Source organism: Bidens hawaiensis, unplaced genomic scaffold, assembly GCF_021521415.1.
Source record: "Bidens hawaiensis isolate Kalapana, Puna unplaced genomic scaffold, B.hawaiensis_p1.1 tig00041603_1, whole genome shotgun sequence".
Classification (NCBI taxonomy): domain Eukaryota; kingdom Viridiplantae; phylum Streptophyta; class Magnoliopsida; order Asterales; family Asteraceae; genus Bidens; species Bidens hawaiensis.
The window spans coordinates 1-20,272 of record NW_027497345.1 but is presented as its reverse complement, the minus strand read 5'-3'; positions in this window follow the sequence as shown (position 1 = coordinate 20,272).

Sequence of the window (20,272 nt, the reverse complement as noted above, 5' to 3'; positions counted from 1 at the left end):
TTGATGATGAGTCTGACTTATCGGGTCATAATTATGATAGTACCAAGTTAGATCTCCCGTTTGACATTAACCAGAAATATCTAGTAACCGTCACTCCCAACCAAAATTGATGAATCCCTTACCCTACCAACACCGGTACCGTATATCCTAATAACCCCAGATGTTCACCCGAACTGTCGACCCTCACGTACGGACGGATCCGTACCTGAACCCATTCTTATTCCATTAAGGTAAATAAATAAATAAAATAATAGTAATAATAAATTTGATAATAAATCAGCAAATAAAAATAATATATAGAAATATATATGTATTTCTCACTGTTAAACATATGAGTCATACCACCTCCAGATCGAGAATTACCGATTTCAACGAACCTAGAACGCCTGAGGACATTGACTGAGCAAGTGATAGAATTTCCCATAATAGTAATTAATAATATTTGAAGGCAACCCATGTTGCGCGATTACCTTGAACCTTGCAACTCCCTATGTTATCCTTATATCCGTTAGATGCCTACGCCCATGTATGCTCGAATAGAATGATTACCCATACACAAAGAGGTGTTGGAGTCATTATAGCATAGTTGGCTGTTCGTTCGTAGATGGTATACCGTGTATGCCGGATATACAAATAGACACGGATATTATAACTCCGTGGTACGTAATCATTTGGTGCTCACGGTGAGCATGTATCGGTTATGCTGACATGCAGAAGGATATTGAAATCATGAATATTAAACATTGATTTTTGTTGAGAAAGATCTATATGTCAGATGGTGACAAGGGTTATGAACCATATTTAGACGTTAACCGACGTCAGGTTAAGTCTATATGTTATTATATTTGTGGGACATATATACTAGATGCTGGTATGTGTAATATATATGATAATATTTGGTGTGTATGTGTACCTGTTGTTATGATTGAGCTGGTAACGAGTTATATGGTGAGATTAGTATTGATTACTGCGTACGGGATGAGTACGGCAGAATGACATAAAAAGAGTAACTCCAATGATGGAGATTGATATGATTCAGTTGATTGCTCAAAGATAGCAGATGATGATACCGAATGTTACATGTATCACAGATCACTGCTAGTGTTGATGCAAATGTGATCGTAGACTTATAGATCGAGCAATCACATGATTATGAATATTTCAATTCTTAGTGTTATTACTAAGAGTGATAATGTCCCACCGGATACTATTGTGACTACAAGTATTAGTTATAAACTAAACATGAATAGTAGTCGTAATGAATTAGATCCGGTATGAAGGATATGTTGTTGGTTGTGGTAAGGAAATCATTAATAGTTACTGATGGTAAAGGGAGGAATAGATTAGCGAGCGGATAGAAAAGATCGAAATGGTTAAGGATATTGGTAAGAGTCTAAAACATTGTGTAGTGAAATATGCTACAGATATGTTGGTAGATTATGTTGTGTCGTGATGGAACACGATGGTACAAAATTATAGTTAGAAAATTTTTACTCAGATGATATGGTCAGAATTTAAAATTCTTGTGCTAGAGCACTTTTATTCGAGTAATTGAGTTCAGAGTTGGAAACTGAGCTATGGAAGATAGAAATGTTGTGTGCTGATCACTTAAAACACGCTAATCGTTTGAAGGAATTGTCATGTCTGATAACATGGCTAATTACTCCTGAAACTAAGCGAAGTGAGCGCTATATCGGGGACTAACTCCATCGATAACGAGTATAGTCAATCCTGTAAAATATACAACCTTTGAAAGGGTTGTGTCGCAAGCCAGCATTGATATATTTTACTCTATGGGAAGTGGACTGGAAGGACGTTAGGTGAGACGTCGAGTAATAAAGAAGAGAAATGATAAAGGTATAGTGCAAGATAGGCTTTGAATAAGTAGGTATGTCCTACAACCCAGAATTATACTAAGACTAGTTCTGGTGTGAAAATATGAACCACATGAAGGGTCCTTCCCTAACTGTGAAAAATATGGTTATCGGCAGGAAGAAGAATGTCGAGTGATAGTAGGCCACGGGTGTGGTAAAGATGGACGTAATGCCCCATTTGTAGAACCAATTGAAGCCATGTGAACCGGCAACCCCAACCCATTCATGTACAACCACTCCGAACCCAACAACTTCAATAACAATCCATCCGAAGAAATCAAATTATTCCAAACAGTTGTACTTGCTATGAATGTGGCAGTACAGAACGTTTCAAGAGAGATTGCCCAAAGTTGAACCAAGGTGTCGTGGAAGATGAACCTCATGACAAGCATCAACCTCTGATCAAGCAAGGAGCCGTGCTTTTGTGAGTAATTCAAATAAAGCACGTCAGGATCCAAAAGTGGTATTAAGTACGTTGTAGTTTTAAATCAATAGGCTTCAGTGATATTTTTACGGTCGTCGATAGAAGTTAGCTCCTGTTAACCTCCTATCATTTGGAAAGATACCGATTAGTGAAACTATAGAACCCTATACTGTAGAATCGCTAACGGTAAACCCCTAATGGTTAACTAAATTTTTCGGAATTGTCCTATTATTCTGAACGATTAACCTTTCCTTATTGACCTACGACCAGTAAATTTAAGAAGTTTGACGTAATAGTTAACATGGACTGGCTAACTCGACATGAAGCTGAAATCAATTATGAAAAGAAGATGATTAGAAACTCTCCTTCGGACGATGAAGCGATTAGATACAGAGAAAAGTGTACGGTATTATGTTACCACTCTAATCTCATTTTGAGATATTATAGTATTTACGACAAGAAGACGTGGTGTATTTAACAAACGCGATTGCCAAAGTATTTAAAAGAAAACATACAGAAGATATCCCGGTGGTACGCGAATTTCCACAAGTTTTCCCAGAAGAACTTCCTGGATTACCGCCAACCCGACATGTCAAATTTGGAATCAATTTAATACCTCAAGCTGGCCCTGTTGCTAAAGCATCTTACCGACTTACACCAACTGAAATGCAAGAATTATTGGATAAGGTTTTATACGACCTAGTTAGTCACCATGGGGTGCACCAGTGTTATTTGGGAAATGAAGGACGGAAGTGTTAGGATATGTATTGATTAGGGAGAATTGAATAAAGTGACGATCAAGAGTAGGTACTCACTTCTTCGAAGTGAATGATCTGTTTAATCAACTGCAAGGGGCGATTTATTTTTAGAAAATTGATCTTAGATATAGTTAACACCAAATGAGAAATCCGAGAGGAGGACGTTGCAACAATAGCGTTTCGGACTCGCTACGGCCATTATGAATTCTTAGTTATGCCTTTCGGGCTAACAAATGCGGCGGCAGCATTCATGGAACTCATGAACCGAGTCGGTAAACTTCATTTTGGCAAACTTGTCATAACATTCATTGATGATATTTTGATATATTCGCAACGTAAAAAGGAGCACGAACGACGGTTAAGGAAAATTGTGGAAGGATTAAAGCAAGAGGAGTTGTACGCGAAGTTTTCGAAATGTGATTTTGAATAAAGAAGGCATAATCCCTTGATCATGTTGTAGAACAACAAGGATTTCACATAGATCCAAATAAGATAAAAACCATTAAAATTGTGCCAAGCGCCGATTTTAAGTCTCCCCGATGGAGACGATGGTTTTGTCGCGTATTGTGACGCATCGCATAGAGGGTTAGGATGCGTGTTAATGCTGAATAATAAGGTTATAGACTATGCTTCCTGACAGTTAAAAATACACGAGAAAAATTACACTACTCATGACTTAGAACTGGGAGCGGTTATCTACGCACTTAAAATGTGGAGACATTGTCTCTACGATACGAAGTGCACCATCTTCACCGATCATAAAAGTTTGCAGCACATATTTGATCAGAAGGAACTGAATATGAGGCAACGAAGATGGGTCGAGTTGTTAAGCGATTATGACTGTGACATCCGTTATCACCCTGGCAAGGCTAACGTCGTAGCCGATGCCTTGAGTAAGAAAGATCGGGTTAAGCCATTGCGAGTGCGAGTGCTGGGGATGATAGTCCAGTCGAACCTTCGAACCTGATTCGAGTCGCTCAACGTGAGGCGTTGAAAGAGGAACAATTGGAAAAGAAGGAATCTTACGGCAATGAGGAGAATTTCGAACAGCGCGTGGACTAAATTCTCTACTTCAAAAATCGGGTTAGGATCCCGACCCTCTATGACCTTCGTGAATTAATCATTGACGAAGCGCATAGATCGAAATAATCCATACATCCGGGATCGGATTTGACTATTGATGATACGGATATCTGAAAGGATTTTTATTAATGGTCGAGTTTGGGGAAAGATATGGTTACGTGTGTTGGTGAATATTGAGTTATGCAAGAGATAAGGTTGCACACCGAAAACCCTGGGGAACGCCACAACGACAGAAAATTCGCCAATGATAGTGGGAATAAATTGCAATGAATTCTTGCCCAAATTCCTGATGGTGAAATGGTATCTCGTCGTGGAGTGCCATTTTCAATTATCTCAGATCAAAATAGTCATCCTACTTCCATTATTGGAAGGCGGGGAAGGAAGCATCGAGAGCTTGAAGCTTTTTATGGGTGAAGTAATTATCACCAATTTGTTAAATTGAAAATGGGCGTCAATCAAGCCATAAGATTTGAATTGATTCAAGAAACAACCAATCGGATTTATAATATTTAAGACAAGTTGAAATCAGCGCGTGATTGGCAAAGGGTTTATGCCAACGTTCAAAGGAAACCAGTGTCCCTGAATAGAGGTGACAAGGCATTTTAAGGCATCACCTTAGAGAGAGGTGATATGAGGTTTGGCAAAACCGAAAATAGCTTCTTAATAAATTGGACCCCATGAGAACTATCTCCATGGTTGGTCATTTAGTTTATCGATTAAAGTACTCTAGGCGCTAAGTACTATTCAGGATATTTTGCCATGTATACGGATTGAAAAGTGCCTAAGCGATGAGGCAACGAAAGTACTAGTAATAGAGGTACTCATAGAAGACATGCTTGATATCATAACTAATTCCGTAGAGATAGTAGACGGGAAAACTAAACAGTTTGGACATACCAAGCTTTATTAATTAAGATTAAGTGGAATTCACAGCGAGGACCAGATTATACTTGGTAACGCGAGGGTGAATTCTGAAGGAAAAACCCCCCACCTTCCTCTCGAAGGGAGATAGAGGGCGTGTAAAATTTCGAGGACGAAATTTCTTAACGGGGGGAGAATGTAACGATTCCGACGAAACCAGGTATACCCTAACCGATAGACGTTAGTTACGTCATATGTAATGTCGGGTACATGAGTTACCATGGTAATTATACGAGAATACATGGTTCATTGTATTGATTGTACGTGAATATATAATTCACCGTATTGAATATGCGATCAAACGATCGATAGTTATTGAAACCCGAATGAATCGAGGGTTCAATTATAGACGAGAGATATAATATATAGTGATGTTACGAAGTATTAAAGCTTCGGGATAAGTGGATTAAAGCACAGAAAAAGGATTTCGATTTAATAGTACGTCGGTACGTTAAACGAAACCTTTAATACCAAACCGAGCAAGAGACGATCGATCAAGCCGAAAAAGATGTGTAATAACTAATAATATGACGTTTTAAGTTAATAAATGTCATGGTTTAAAATTTTAAATCGGTTTTATATAAATTTCATTTTTAAGACGAAAAAGACCGTTTTAGCCTCGTTTTAAGCCGACTTAAACATTTAAACGAGAAACGAACTGAACCAGATTATCCAAAACATTATCCGGATTGCGGATATCCAAATGAGTGGCCAAAAATGAACTTGTGGGTCCCACCCCACCCCCACATGAGAACCGATCGGAATGCATAGGGGTGTAAACCCTTTCCATTTCTTTTTTTTACAAACACACTCAACAATCCATGAATCCTCTCCACTTGATGATCAAAAACCGAGAGTTTGTAGCAAGAAAACAAGGTAAGGAATCGAGTTAATCACGTGTTCATCTTCGTTTCTTGAGTTTGTTTGCAAGAAAATGAGGTTTCAAAGATGAAAACCGATTCTTGCATGATCAAGTGATGTATACGGGTTATACAAGGGATCTTGGTCCAAGAAAGGAGTTAAACGAACCAAAAACGAATTTTTACGGTTTAAATATTTGTTTTTGAATCATGACCGAAACCATGAAAGAAATGGCTTGATCGTGAGTGTAACTTGCTTGGTATTGTGGTATGTTGTTTGTAGGCTCTGTGTTTAGTGGTAGATAAGGCGGAAAGACGAGTTTGTAGCTTGTAGTGGCGGAAAACGAAAGGTATATTCGGTTTATGTCGGTGTATGTGTTTTTGGACAGATTGTTGGTCGTTTAGAGTTAGGTCATGAAATTTTACAGAGGTGTTAAACACATGAAAATATGAGTTCTGTGAATTTTTGGTAATTTTTGGATAAAGAATGAATATTTGGTGAATTTAATGCTCGGTTTTGGCCAAAAATGGTGAAAAATAGTTAAATATCATGAAAAATTCTGGAAAATTGCAGATAAGCTTTTTATATCATGTATAAGTCACACACAAAATTTGAGGTCAGTTGGAGAAGTCTAAGTAGGCTTTTCGGTTAAACGAGTTCTAGGGATTCTAGCTCGGTTTTAGTGAAAATGGCATGTAAAAGAAGATTTTGGTTCTGGAAAAATTACAGGGGACTATGTGGATGGCAGGGGACATCCAGGAAAAATTTGGGATTTTTCTAAGATCGTTTGGTATTTACGACATATTTAGTGTTTAAATGGTGTTTAAAAATAGATAAATAAATTTTAAATATAGAAATTAATTCTGGAAATATTTTTATAAAATTCCCCACTGTTAAAAAGTGATTTGTGCAAAATTTCAAGATCCGAGAGTAAACGGATAAGTATTTGTGCTAATTATCAAACTTTTAAAGTTAAAACGCGTAAACCGGTGAAGTTCGCTTAAGCGAGCTGACTGGTGTATAAAAACCTTACAAATGGACTATTTTCATATAATTGAGTTAAACAAGTAAAAATGAATCATCCGAAAATAATTCGGATGATTTGGGTATTTTTAACCGATTTGACAGTTTCCGGTACGCCAAAGACGGAAACGGGTCCCCAGGTCAATCGGGGCGTCTAAACCGAGTACTAATTTCACCACTTTAATTAAATTATCAGTCAACAACGATTTTCGGGTCGTGTGTGACCAAACTCATTTTGAAACATAAAATTTGATAACCGTGCTAGGCACGCAAAACGGGGAAAACAAGCTATTAGAAGATTTGACTGTTGAACTCTAAACGACATCACAATCTGAGTCCGGAAAAGTGTTTCTGGGTTAACCTTGCCCCCAGAACGGGTACAGTGCTGGGTTAACAGTGTCCCCAGATGTACCGGTTGATACGATTAAAGTTATATTAATATTGAGTGTATAGTAATGATCGTAGGGATCATATTACAGATTGGACGGGTTAACTGATATTGATTTTTGTTACCTGCTTGCATGTGCTAAGGTGAGTTTCACGAGCCCCTTTTTCTGAATTGTTTCAAATGTTTTCCCGGGGCGGAAGCATGTTACTACTGAAATATTTAAGTACATACTGAACGCATGGATTTGCGTGGATTTTACTGAACGCATGGATTTGCGTGGATTTATATATATTGTTTATTGTACGGGAATCGTACGGAAATGTACTAAGATGGTAATTGTCTGAGTTGTTAATATTGTAAGGTCCCGCAACAGTGTTCTGGGTTAACAGTGTCCCCAGAGGTTATTGGAAGTGTTCTGGGTTAACAGTGTCCCCAGAGGTTATTGGAAGTGTTCTGGGTTAACAGAGGTTATTGGAAGTGTTCTGGGTTAACAGTGTCCCCAGATGTCATTGGAAGTGTTCTGGGTTAACAGTGTCCCCAGAGGTTATTGGAAGTGTTCTGGGTTAACAGTCTCCCCAGAGGTTATTGGAAGTGTTCTGGGTTAACAGAGGTTATTGGAAGTGTTCTGGGTTAACAGAGGTTTCACTTGTGGGCTCAGCATAATTACATCGATAATATTATATTTTATATTGATATATCATGGTTTACTCGAATTGTGAAACTCACCAACTATTCGTAGTTGACCCGTTTTCTCACATGCTTTTCAGGTACAATTAAGATGAAGTAATTGCTTACGTGCTAAGTGCTTGATGTGTGTAAGATTTGCGTGCAGGATGTTAGGATGCATTATAACAAATAGAGTTATGTATCGTATGGTATGATGTGTGTATCACCTAGACGGTAATGAAATATGAGATAATGTAATTTTGAAGTATATTAATGCATTCAGTTTTCTTTATAAACAATGTGGTTGATATCAGAGGTGTCTGTCGCATCCCGTTTACGTTTCCGCTGCGGTTGCGGGGTGTTACACAACGCGACCGACCCGAATGTGATCCGGTATGAGTTACACCGAGGGTAACGGAATTTCAACCCACTTAAGCGTTTACGTTAACTGGGCCGGACACACTCATTTAAGAAGATAAGTTGGTGGATTAGGCTTTGGGTTAACAATTGGGCTTAAAGCCCAATGGGGTTTAATTGTTAAACCCTAATATTGTTCCTATAAATAGATAAACTTATTTCTAATTATGGTAACACTTAAAAACATTAACCCTAGCTGCCACCTTTAATTCCGACGCCGAAATCCGGCAGTTGCTTTTCCGGCAACCACTTCCGGCCACCGGAACTTCATCCCGGTCATCTTCTCCGGCTACCATACACAGCATATCACCACTATAGCCTTTATTGCCTATTCGTGTTGTACCCTACTGCTGTCCTCCACCTATTCAAGCTTTTCCGGCGACTCACGTTTTTCCGGTGACGCTTCTTTTGGGCTGTTTCTTGTTCCGGCAGCCGCTGTTGTACCACCAGCTGCCCGCCGCCACTGTTTGTTGTTCCAGGCTTCCGTCGCCGCACCGCCATAGTCCGCCGGAGCGTCGCCGCCGTCCGCAACCACCAACAGCCGCCGGAATTTCTTGGTTCTTGGATTGTGTCAAGTCTAGCTTATTTCGTTAACCTTCGGTGTCTTCCCGGTTTCGATAACCAAGGTATATCGAAAACTTATCTATGGTTGATTTATTATTATTTATCGTGCTCGTATTGTTGTAATCGGATCCGGGTTTTGGGTTTCGGTTTTGGTTCGTTTAATCGTTTAACTTTCCGCTGCTTTTTTTATAGTTCGTTTAAGTTTGTATATTAATAATGATTAATATCTATCAAAACGAAATTATAACTAAAACGGGTTTGATATTACTTGACCGTTTTCGTTCCGGACCACCGTTGAAACCCAACAGTGGTATCAGAGCCGAGGTTACAACGTACGAGTCGATACCGGTTCGCTTAAACCGTATCTACATCACAAACTTTAAATCGTTTAAAGTTTTGATTTAGATTTGTTTTTCGGGTGATTTTAGATTTAGTCAAAGTTTTGTTTATTTTATTTAACCAAGTCAAAACGACCCGAAATTTATTTATTTTGAATATGTAAATCTGGCCCCGACCTATATTTGTTTGGTTGTGTTTGGTTGTTGAGCTTGTTTTTTGGCCATATGGTTGGTTCAAAAGTTGTAAAAGGTTATTATTTATTTTTCGGTTTTCTTTTTGGCCATAAAGATGGTTCAAATTTGTAATAGGACAAATTATTGTTAGTTTATAAATTTGTAAATAAGAAGACGCGAAGATAACCGAGGACGAGCTCAAGGATTTCTTGGAGTTAGTGGGAGTTCGGGCAAGATGACGGGATGCACGAAGAAGTCCATCCTTGTGGTTGTTTTGTGTTGTGAACCCCTTGACCCGATCGGTCTCCCTAATTGGCTCTAGCGAGACCGATCACCTTTTGGCTATAAGGATTTACATATTATTTTTGCTATTGTGGTTGCTTGGATTATTTATAATAGGATTATAATATCACCGACCTAATACCAAATAAATTTGAAAATAAACATTTTATTAACCGATTATGTTTTGCAAATTAAAAGCGTTTTGATTTCCAAAACTAATAACTTAATAGATTTTCTATTAACTTAAAATTGGTTAGTCGTATCGCGACAAACTTAGTTTTTCATAGGTTATTTAAAACTAAGTGTCCTGAGAGATGAAATGGTTCATCAAATCGTCCCAATAATAAATACAGTAAAATTTGACTTTTACTCTATTTGGTAATTTTTAAATTAATCCCAATTTAAAACCAATAGTTTATGTCAATCCTACTACAAGTCACACTTGAGGCATACTGCGAAATTTTGAGTGTTTAGAGCTACAGCACCGCACTTATTTTCTAGCCTATCTCATCAAAGTGAAAGCGTTTCGTTGACACATCCGGCCCTTTCACACGTCACTATACTAGGACAACTATTACTTTACTCTCCTGTTACGTGCTACAGCTGTCTTGAGACTTAAAGTGGGCTAAGATGAGGCTAAACGTATCTATACAGACAATCGTTGTCTCTATAGGCCTCATAACCGAGAGTTGTGCTCTATTCACAATTGGCAATCGTTGTCAATCTGCCTAACCACTTATTAATGTTGTGTGCTACAGCTGCCTTTAATAACTGGAAGCCGGATTCTCATGCTCCTATTTCATTAATGTTATTGGGTCATTTATAATGGGACTACAACGTCGAAAATACTAATTAAATTTACTTTTGCTTAATTAATCAGATTTCGTCAAACGAATACTCACCCTACGCCCTTAAGACTATCCTTGAGAAGGATAAACTGAACGGTACCAACTTCATCGAATGGCACCGCAACTTGAGACTTGTTCTCACCATGGCAAAGCGCTTGTATGTTCTCGATGGACATGTTCCAACCGAGCCTGAAAACAACACAGCTGTTGCTCGAAAAGTTCTTGACAAGCATAAGGATGACTCGGCTGAGGTCTCCTGCATTATGCTAGCCACCATGACTTCTGAGCTTGCTAAAGGCTTGGAAGACTTTGGTTCCTATGAGATGCTTGAGCAACTCAAGGGCATCTTCCAGAAACAAGCCCGTCAAGAACGTTTCGATACCATGAAACAACTCATCAGTTGCAAGATAGAAGAGGGGTCTCCCGTCAGTGCACACGTTCTTAAGATGAAGGGGCACATCGATCAGCTTATTAAACTTGATTATTCCCTGCCCGATGAGATGGCAGCTGATTTCATCCTCAACTCTCTCCCCAGCTCTTACGACCAGTTCGTAATGAATTTCAACATGAATGCCTGGGTGAAGACAGTGTCGGAGCTTCATAACATGCTCAAGACGGCTGAGATGAACATTCCTTTTAGGACCAATCAAGTTCTGATGATTCGATCTGCTGGTGTCAAGAAGCCAAAACCAAAGAATCGGGGTTTTAAGGGAAAAGGCAAGAAGAAAGTTACTGTTGCTGCCAAGGTTGCCACCAACACTAACAAGATAGTTGCAAAGCCAAAGCCGCCGCCCTTTGAGGAGCGTAAGTGCTTCCGATGCAACCAAATGGGACACTGGATGTGAAACTGTCCTGAATACCTTGCTGAGATTAAGAAGAAGAGAGCCAATGGTGAAGGCTCTTCTCGAGGTATTTCCATATACGTTATTGAACTTTTCACTGTCTCTAGCAACACATGGGTATTTGATACCGGATGTGGTTACCACATCGTTAATGTCTTGCAGGAGCCTGAGAAGTGGAGGAAACTGAATAAAGGCAGCATGGAACTCATCGTTGGAGATGGGAAGAGAGTATCAGTTCTGGCAACTGGAGTATTTCATTTTACTTGTCCATCTGGCCTAGTTTTTCCTTTGAATAATTGTTTGTATGCTCCTGGCTTGACCAGAAACATCATTTCAGTTTCGTTGTTGTTTGAACAAGGATTTAAGTATGTTCTTAATGGCATGGCTATTTCTGCTTACTTAAATGATATCTTTTATTTTGAGGCTAAACCTCAAAATGGTATTTATGAGATTGATGTTCAAACTGACAATAACGTATATCATCTTTCAAAACGTATCAAGACTAGCATCAATGATACTTTTCTATGGCATTTCCGACTTGGCCACATAAGCAAGGCAAGAGTTAAAAGACTCCAATCCGAAGGGATTCTTGAATCCACAGGACTGGACTCTTTTGACAATTGTGAGTCTTGCTTATCTAGCAAACTCGCCAAAGACTCCTTCACTTATAAAAGTGAACGAGCAAGTGATCTGTTAGGACTCATACATACTGATGTATGTGGACCTTTCAGAACCATGACTAGAAACCATGAAAGATACTTCGTTTCTTTTATCGACGATTATAGTCGATACGCTTATGTGTATCTTATGAAACACAAGCATGAAACTTTTGAAAAGTTCAAAGAGTTTCAAAGCGAAATGGAAAAACAACTTGATAAAACAATTAAGATACTTCGATCAGATCGAGGTGGAGAGTATCTCAGCTCAGAGTTCATCACTCATCTAAAAGAGCATGGAATTGTTTCACATCTCACTCCACCTGGCACACCCCAACTTAATGGCGAGAGCGAGAGGAGAAATCGAACTTTGCTAAACATGGTTCGATCGATGATGTGTAGAACTAACTTGCCTCACTCCTTTTGGGGTTACGCCTTTATGACCGCCGCCCGCATTGTCAATCTAGCTCCAACTAAGAAGATAGACAAAACTCCATATTAGATATGGCATAAGGGAAAGAAACCCAAATTGTCTTATCTTAGAGTATGGGGATGCGATGCTTATATCACAAGTGAGTCTGATGACAAACTTGATCCCCACGGCGTAAAAGTTATTTTCGTCGGATACTATAACAAAAGCGGTTATTACTTCTTTCATCCTGATACAAATATGATTTCTATCAAGAGGAAATGCCACTTCCTTGAAGAAGAATTTCTTAATCAAGGAACTGGAGATAATATTGTCGATCTTGAAGAGATTCGAGAACCACAAACAACCGCTGAAGAAGTTGGAGCGTCTGATCAACAAGTTGTTGTTGCTGATACATCAGACGTGAACACGAGCGTTCGCAGAAGTAGTAGGACTCCCGTACCAAATTCTAGATACTTATGGCATCTAGATGGTCCCGAAGTCTTATTAGTAGCCGAATCTGGTGACGAGCCTACTAACTACAAATCTGCTATCTTGGATCCGGAATCCAAGAAATGGCAAGATGCCATGAACGCTGAGATGCAATCCATGCATGATAACCAAGTTTGGAACTTGGTTGAGCTACCCCCCGATAGTCGGACAGTAGGGAGCAAATGGATTTTCAGGAGAAAAAACCGACATGCATGGAAATGTGCAAACCTATAAGGCACGGCTAGTCGCGAAAGGTTTTACTCAAACTCAAGGTGTTGACTATGATGAAACCTTTTCGCCCGTTGCTATGACCAAGTCAATTAGGATATTGCTTGCCATTGCTGCATACTATAACTATGAGATATGGCAAATGGATGTCAAAATCGCTTTCCTAAATGGACATCTTTCTGAAGATGTCTATATGGTTCAGCCTGAAGGTTTTGTCGATCCAAAATATCCTAATAGGGTTTGCAAATTGAAAAAGTCCATTTATGGACTTAAGCAGGCATCTCGAAGCTGGAATCTTCACTTTGACGAGAAAATCAAAGAGTTTGGTTTTGTCAAAAATGAAGATGAGCCTTGTGTTTACAGAAAGGCTAGTGGGAGCACTATATCATTCCTCATCTTGTATGTGGATGACATACTGATCATTGGGAACAACATTCCTATGCTTAAGGAAGTTAAGTAATGGTTGGAATCTTGTTTTGCAATGAAAGATCTTGGAGAAGCCGTATATATTCTGGGAATAAAGATCTATAGAGACTCACCTGAATGCGGTTACGTTCACCGTTTATGGTTATCCCTTTCCTGAGCTGTGCACGGCTAACTGTATAATATTTACATGTATCAATTAACTATCGCTACTCATATCGTATTTATATCTTTATATAACCCACAACGAACGGGGATCCGGGGGCAGCGCCCCTGGCAGCGGGGTTCTAGGGGCGGCAGCCCCTAGCGGGGTCCAAGGGGCAGAGCCCCTGGCTGGGGTTAAGCTGCCATGTCAGCTTGGAAAAAATTTATTTTCATTAGTTGTCTTAACACATTTTCCATTAGGATTCTAAATTATTTTCTAAGCTGGGATTATTTAAATCAGGTCCAAATATCCATCATCTGGCCCAATTTGGGTTCAGGTCCAAGGCCCAACAGAACTGTGGCCGAGAACTCAAGACTGGGAACCCTCCGAGAACTCGTGACCGAGAACCCATATGGTTTGACCGAGATCTCATACTTGGCCGAGAACTCGTGTTTTCGGCCGAGAACCCTGACCGAGAACACATGGCCACCGAGAACTCTGACCGAGAACACATGGTGACTGCATGTTTGACCGAGAACCCTATGTTTAACCAAGGATTCTCAAATTTGGCCGAGAACTCTGGCATGGCCGAGATCTCCTCCTGGCCGAGAACTCAAGGAGGCCGAGATCTCAGGTCTGATGCTTCCAGCTCATATTTTTCTTATCTATTAACCAATCTAGGCTCAATAATGGTTAACCGGTCCATGACTATACTTTTAACCATCTATAGCCCATTCTCCTTAGCCGTTTTTCACCCATTAACCCTCACGGCTCGAGGTCTAGCTCGTTATTGTCATAAAGATTGAACCTTAAATCCTAAAACGTTCTTTAAGCTAGATCTAGGGTTTCATTCATGAACCGTATCAACCATGAGTCCTTTACGTTCATATTAATCATCAAGTTTGAAACTTTATGATTTATCTAGACCCAATCTAGTTTATGTTCAAGTTTCATGGCTATTCGTTCATAAAAACGTAACCTTTAAACGTAAAGAACATACCTTAGACGTGTGGTAGGTCGCGGATAGTTTGATTATGGACTTGAATCGTGTATCTAGCTTGAATGTCTAGGATCTATCAACAAGGGGCTCGATTTCGGCTTGGTTCTTCTTCCTCTCCTTGCGGCCGACAATGGAAGGGTTTGTGTGTGTTTTTATGGTGTAAAATGGATAAGATGGATGGAAATGGAAAGATTTAGGGTTTAAGGGGGTATTTGTACTCCCTTAAGCCCATGGACCTAAGGCTCATCTTTCCTTTTTGGTCCATGATTACTCCATCTAATTTACTTACTTTATCTTTATCTCTTACTATTATTTTATTCACTAGCCCAAGTAAACTTTTCCATAATATAATATTTAAAATATTATTATTTGAAATTCGGGATGTTACACCCCGACCAGCCTGCAGCCAAAATGACCCACTTTAAACGTGGCTATGTTTTTAACTCCTAATTTCTAAAATATGGACAAAATTATTTGTGGTCCATTTTTCCATTATATAATATTTAAAATATTATTATTTGAAATTCGGGATGTTACACCTCGACCCGCCTGTAGCAAAAATGACCCACTTTAAACGTGGCTATGTTTTTAACTCCTAATTTCTAAAATATGGACAAAATTATTTGTGGTCCATATTTTATAAATTATGTGTTGAAACAGAATCCATTTTAATCTCGAGTCTGTTTTTAATGCATTTGTTAATTTTTAAAAAAATAGACAAAGTGTTAACGAATCAATCATATACAACTCCACCCGTTTGTATTGTACCAAAAATGGCTGATCACATTTTTAGTCAGCTGTTGCCGGCATCTTGCCACCTCTAGGATTTTTAATACTAATGTCTGCTTCAAAAAATCATTTGACTAGATTCACCATTTAACATGTGTGTGCATGTGTGTTGTGCAAAGTGTTTTGATGTGTGTTTAGAGGTCATGGATTATCTACTAAGAAAGTCATGAGCTTTTGCTATTTTGTGTATATATAATCTTCCAAACTATAGCAAGTGGTTTGCTTAGTTTTTAATCTTAATCTTAAATATATAATAAAGGTGAAACACACAACTATACATGAGACTAATAATGGTATGCCCCCTTTATGGCTCAAGAAAAAGGCAATGAAAACAAATAATTGTTATAAACCACTTCATGTCTAACTTTGTGGTTCTGATTGGCAGGAAGGCCGAAGGTTTCTTCAAGTTATATATGAAAAAGTTGTAGCTGGTTGCGTGAAAAAAGAGGAGTTAAACCCGATCAAATAATATTATGACATGGCCAACAACATGAAGACCTAAATCTCAATAAATTGATACTATGTTGCATAAAAAGATTTTAGAGATTTGTAATTTGTATTCGGCGCTATACGTAAATGTGAAATTAATAATTTTCTTACTTTCTTAATATCTTGTACCTAAGCCCGTGTGACACACGGGTTTATAACCTAGTAAGAATAATAAGACAAACACACGCAAACAAACCCCGCCCCATCAATCTAATCTCTCTTTTTGTATTTCTTTCTTTTATTTTGATTAATTAACAATCAACTTTTATAAAATATTCGATACAACTGCGGTTCTTGTCCTTATGGTTTGATAAAAAAATGGTTTTATTCAAATAGTTTCTAATTTGTGGTTTTCATTAAAGAGTTTTATTTATACATGCAATTGTTAACTCTGGTTGTTAAACAAATCAGTGTGTCCCTCACATAATTTTGTCATTTTTCTCCCGAAATAAATCTCAGCCATAATTCCCAAACCTCATTTTCATCTTTGGCGTTCTTTCCTTCGTCTTCTACAAAGATAATAACCACTAGAGATTAATCGTTATCCTCGTTTGTTCGTGTAGGGTTTATGGAAGACGAAGGAAATAATAATGAAGATGAAAATGAAAATAGATTTGGTAATTAGGGACAAAACTGCCTCTCATGTGAGGGGCACGTTGATGGGTTAACGACCATAGTTAACGGGGTTTTAGTGGGGTCGGGTTAAATTACAACTGAAAACAAAACTATTGGACAAAAACCGCAAATTTGAAACTATTGGACTAAAACCGTAGATTTGATCAAACCACAAGGACGAAAACTGCAATTATCTCTAAAAATTCGATACAAAATCTTTGATGTACAAATGTAGTAATTATGTCATCGGATAGGGATTGGCAAATGATATCGGGTACATGTAGTGAACCGGTACGGTACCATGCCGGGTATTTTTGATACCCACTTTTTAAGGTTTTCGGATTGGTACGGTACGAATCTGGTTTGCTAAGGCATTTTATCGTTTTTTGTCCTCGTATATCGTACCATACTTATACGTACCTTACGAAGCATTTTCGGTAAGGTATTTATAACATCCCGGAAAAATCTCATATTAATTTTGGGTTAAAAATGTCAACTTTTAAAATTGAAATATTAATATATTGTTAAGATATGTGGAGAAGTTAAGCAATGAGGAAAAGAGGTTCATCCCACGTTGGAAGAAGAAAGAAAGTGGAGTCATTTCACATGGGTATAAATAGGAAAGAGAAATTCCTCTCACATTGATAAACTATAAAACTTGTAAGCTCTTATAAGGATATGAGTTTATATGATAATATTCTTATGCGGCAAGACACACTCAGTGGTCTTAGCAATTGTGCGAAGCACCCAACAAGCATGGACATGGGCTCGGGCGATGGGTGCAATGTCACGTTTTAATGGCGCACTTTGCACTTCGCACGGTTTAGAGTCTCCTTAGTATTTTTGGAAAGTACAAGAACCAAAAGTGAAAAATCACAATTTTTGATCCTTCGCGCTACGCGACGGATCAGATATAAAGTCTTCGCAATACGCGAAGGACAAAATACAAAACCCAAGAATGGGCGGTGTCGCGCTACGCGACGTATGGGTTCACTTTATACTTTATTTATGGGTTCATTCTATTTTTTTATACACTCATTTGATTAACAATCCAAAACTCAGTGGGTACCCGACTTATCGTGAACCTGGTACTTACCATGTATATTCACCCATGCTAGCAGTCTTTTAGTTACTATATAAAGATTAGGGTGTTCAAGGTCCGGTTTTCGTGGTTTTTATATCAAACCATGAACCAAATCGTTATTAACGATTTTTGATTTTTGTAAACCGAAACCAAACCGTTGAACTCTTAAATCGAACCAAACTGAACCGTTAGTAATGTTTGGTTTCATGATCGAAGTTGTATACAAAATGTCAAAAATAATTTATAATATTTTAAAACACCAATTGATTTTTGGGTTTTCATTTAGAAATTTGAAAGACTTATTAAAGTTTGTTAGTTCAAATTTGGGCTTTGACCGTTGTTTTATATTTACCATCAATGTTTGGTAATTTATATTATATGTCCAAATACTTTTTATTTGATTATTTAAATATAAATAAATCATATGGTCCAGTCTGGTTTATACGGTTGGTTTTTGGTACAAACCGTAAACCAAACCGTTTGTTACGATTTGAAATTTTTCAACCAACCGATCGAAAGTTAAGAAAAAAAAATCAATCGTGAAACCAAACCTATGACCGGTATGGATGGTTTCACGGTTTCAAACCGAAACCGTGAACAGAGGCGGATTCAGGAATTTTCGTTACGGTGGGCACAAACTAGATCGAAATAATTGGGTCGAGTAAAAAAAAGGGTATTCCCAATCATTACGGAGGCCCGAAGCGAAATGAATTTTGGGGCCCTTTTTCGAACTTCATTAAGAAAATTTACATATTTGTTACATAATGAGATAAAACTCCTCTTTTTAAAAAAATGTTAAGAGTTCGTATATGAAAACAAAATACGGAGTATAAATCAGTTTACCCAAACAAAATAATCAACACAATTATATAAAGACTAAAAAATAAACATATTATTTTTATTTTGCTTATGAAAATATCAACAATTCACTAAAATGAGCTAACAAGAATCTATAAAAAAAATATGTAAATAAGAAGGTTAAATATGTTCTATATAACCGTATAAAACTGTAAAAAAAGTTTTTGAACAAACAAAAGTAAGTTGTCTTCGGTTTTGAGTAATACACAAACAGTTAATATAAAAATAAAAATATAAATAAAAAATATTCAATACAAATTATGAAGTAATTCTAATTAAATAAAGTAATACTATAAAAACAAAACAGCCAACATATCGATAACCAATTAAACTAAAGGGTCAAATTATTCTACAAAGGGGTTAAAAAATGAGAAGAGTGAGAAGGATTATCACCCATTGGATCAAAACTCAAACAAAATCAACGGTTCAAAAAGTGGCGGTGGCAATTTTGTAATATTAGAGACAATCAAGGGTTTTCTCCTACATCTCAAATAAGAATACAAACGGTTTTCTCCCATCGTCTTCATCACTTCTCTTCACTATTTTTCTTCATCTTTTCCTCTGAACACAAACCCTAGCATGTCCATTCTGACAATTGAATATCAAATAACCTCCATCTCGAATCAATGGCGACATCTTCATCAGCGGCAATCGTATCTCCGACTGAACCACTGTCATCGGCGGAGACACTACAGATTTCGTTACTTGAAGAACAACCTACTAATACTAAAAAGAGAAAGGCATCAAGCAAATACGTTCTGAAGAAGCGAAAAGAAACTTCAAATGAAGGTACATTTTAGGTTTTATTTTTCATTGCGTCTAATGTGTCTTATTGTGACATACAACATCATTTGTGAGAGTTTTTTGAGATTATTGTGTCGTTTGTGTTGTTAGGCTGTTGTGTTATTGTGTTATATTAGATTATTTGTGTGAGAGTTTGTTGAAATTATTGTGTCGTTTGTGTGGTTAGGCTGTTGTGTTATTGTGTTATATTAGATTATTTGTGTGAAATTTTGTTGAGATTATTGTGTCGTTTGTGTGGTTAGGCTGTTGTGTTATTGTGTCATATTAGATTATTTGTGTGAGAGTTTGTTGAGATTATTGTGTCATTTGTGTGGTTAGGCTGTTGTGTTATTGTGTCATATTAGATTATTTGTGTGAGAGTTTGTTGAGATTATTGTGTGTTTGTGTGGTTAGGCTGTTGTGTTATTGTGTTATATTAGATTATTTGTGTGAGAGTTTGTTGAGATTATTGTGTCGTTTATGTGGTTAGACTGTTGTGTTATTGTGTTATATTAGATTATTTGTGTGAGAGTTTGTTGAGATTATTGTGTCGTTTGTGTGGTTAGGCTGTTGTGTTATTGTGTTATATTAGATTATTTTTGTGAGAGTTTGTTGAGATTATTGTGTCGTTTGTGTGGTTAGGCTGTTGTGTTATTGTGTCAATTACCTGTTTTGCTTTTCTTGTAGGTGACGATTTGATGATTCCTATTCAAGTTTTCCGTAACAAAAAAATATCAAAGTCACACAAAGAGAAGAAGCAACATGTGATAACAAGAAGAAAGGAGAAGTTCCAAGTAAGAAAGAACCGGAAAACAAAAAGAGGAAGTTTGTAGGGACT